Source organism: Penaeus japonicus, unplaced genomic scaffold, assembly GCF_977035675.1.
Source record: "Penaeus japonicus unplaced genomic scaffold, GWHDUDI00000001_assembly GWHDUDI00001183, whole genome shotgun sequence".
NCBI classification, from domain to species: Eukaryota; Metazoa; Arthropoda; class Malacostraca; order Decapoda; family Penaeidae; genus Penaeus; species Penaeus japonicus.
In genome coordinates, this window is record NW_028235585.1 from 12,501 (window position 1) to 15,000 (window position 2,500).

Sequence of the window (2,500 nt, forward strand, 5' to 3'; positions counted from 1 at the left end):
TCATTTGCAGAGACTGCCATGGGTCGACGGTGAACGCTCAGTGCAAATGCAGAATCGAGTACGTGAAAGCCATAAATACGTAAGTGACTCGTTTTAAAGTTTACAATATAAAGTTTATTATGGTTCATTCTGTATTTCTTTTTCCTCGTAAAACACATTCTTTAGCCAAATCAAGACTTTTATTTCAACACAATTTATCCAGGAAACCAAAAGATTTTTCTTCCATGCCTGCTCTGAGGTCGTTGATGTGGATGCTCAAAATATAAAATAAAGAGAAAAACACCGATTGAAAGGAAAATGATCCTCTCGTGAGTCCTAATACTTAATACATAGAGAAAGATTAGACAGAGAGAGAGAGAGAGAGAGAAAAGAGAGAGACAGAGAGAGAGAGAGAGAGAGAGAGAGAAAGAAGAGGGAAGTGCAGTGTATATATAAATAAATAATATTTATATATATATATAATATATATATAAAATAATATATATATATATATATATATTTATAAAAGCAAAGTAAAAAATGGGCAGATTATAAGTTTTAAAGCTTGAACTTAAGAAGGGCCCGTCAACGTCTCACCACAGGGTTTGCCGGAAAACCCCATCAAGGGAAATTTCCACGCCTGGCCCCACCCGACTGGTTGTACACTCTCATCGGTCAAAGGAAAAGTCGACGCCTGCCTTAAGATCCCCACGACTTTTCTCAGGGCACCCCCGTGGAGAGAAGAGCCCCTTTTGCAGGACTCCAGAGGAGTGGCGAAAAGCCAGGAAAAGAATTTTTTGGTGAGTAATCGTGATGGACCCAAGTACACAAATCTATCCCAACTATGTATAAATATATAAATCTATAGATATATAATATATATATAAAAAAATAAATATATATATAAATAATATAATATATATAAATAAAATATATAATTTTTTTTTTAAAAATAATAAAATATTTTATTATAAATATTAAATAAATTATTAATATAATATAAAATAATAAAATATAATAAAAATATATTATATATATATTATATATAAAATATAATATAATTATATAATATATAACATATACATATTCATATTATATATATAAATATATATATATATATATTATATTATATATATATATATATTATATATATATATATAATATATATATATGTATATATATATATATATGTATATTTATTTACTTTATTTATTTATACATAGATAGATAGATAGATATTGGCTACTTGTGTCCCATCACGATTACTCACCAAAGACTTCTTGTTCCTCGGCTTTCTCGCCACTCCTCCTGGAGTCCTGCAGAAGGGCTCTTCTCTCCACGATGGTGTCCTGAGAAAAGTCGTGGAGGACTTTAAGGCAGGCGTCGTACTCTTTCCTTTGACCGATGAGAGTGTACAACCAGTCTGGGCGGAGCCAGGGCGTGGTAGTTCTCTTGATGAGGAGTCTAGCAAATCTGTGGTGATATCATTGATAGGGCTTCTTAAGTTCAAGCTTCAAAACTTACAATCTATCATTTTTATATATGTATATATATATATATATATATATATATATATATATGTGTGTGTGTGTGTGTGTGTGTGTGTGTGTGTGTGTGTGTGTGTGGATATATACTCTCTTTCTCTTTCTGTCTTTTTCTATTTATGAAGTATAAGGACTCACGAGAGAAATCATTTTCGATTTCAATCAGTGTTTTCTCTTATCTATATTTTGATACAGCATCCACATCAAATTGCATGTATATCGCTAAATCCAAACAGACCTCAGAACAGGAAGAAAGATCCTTTTGATTTCAATTGATAAATTGTGAAGAAATAAACAGTTCTTGATTTGGCTAAGAATGTGTTTTTATGAGAGAAAAATCAAATGGATGAACCATAATAATCATGTGTATTTTAAACTGTAAAACTGAGTCACTTACTTATTTAGGGATTTCACGTACTCAGATTCTGCATTGCACTGAGCGTTCACCGTCCGACCCATGGCAGTCTCTGCAAATGAAAATACTTTCATTAGATTCAGTCCTAATAACTAGTTCAGCTTAAGAAGGAATAATCAAATATGTATACATACACACAGAGACAGTCCGAATGTGTTTTAAAGCTTACCTGCTGACACTACCTCTTACCACATATAATGTCAAGGGCGCATCGTCGTGTGATATACGGAACATGCGAATCGGCTTCCCGTCGGCTTTCTTCTTGCGGTTGCCTTGATCATCGTTGTGCTCTGGGTATTGAAGACGTCAAGGAAGCCGCAGGATCGTGAAGTGAAGGCGGGGCAGCAGCTTCCTTCGGGAGTGCCACTTGCTTCCTGAAGATTAATGAAAATTGAATATATGACGATAACTTTGATTTTTTTGTCTTATTGTTAACGTCTGCAATAATGCCTGTCATTGAGGGAATATGATGGCATGTATTATGAGATAGTTTGAGGGCGATAAGGTCATCTCTAAAAACAAAGACAAAGTTAGAGAGAAATAAAGCGACAGTGGACAAGGA

General features: G+C 33.5%; 1 pseudogene across 1 annotated transcript in view; it reads right to left on the reverse strand.

The window, feature by feature from the left end:
• Nucleotides 1-1,222: 1,222 nt before the first annotated feature.
• LOC147466415 (cytochrome P450 4C1-like) overlaps nucleotides 1,223-2,500 on the reverse strand; it is a 2,091-nt pseudogene continuing 813 nt past the window's right edge. The window contains exons 5-7 of the transcript XR_015190896.1: nucleotides 2,128-2,318; nucleotides 1,921-1,990; nucleotides 1,223-1,452 (exon numbers count right to left, since the gene is read on the reverse strand). The product of XR_015190896.1 is annotated as a cytochrome P450 4C1-like (transcript). The remainder of the gene's footprint in view (nucleotides 1,453-1,920; nucleotides 1,991-2,127; nucleotides 2,319-2,500) is intronic.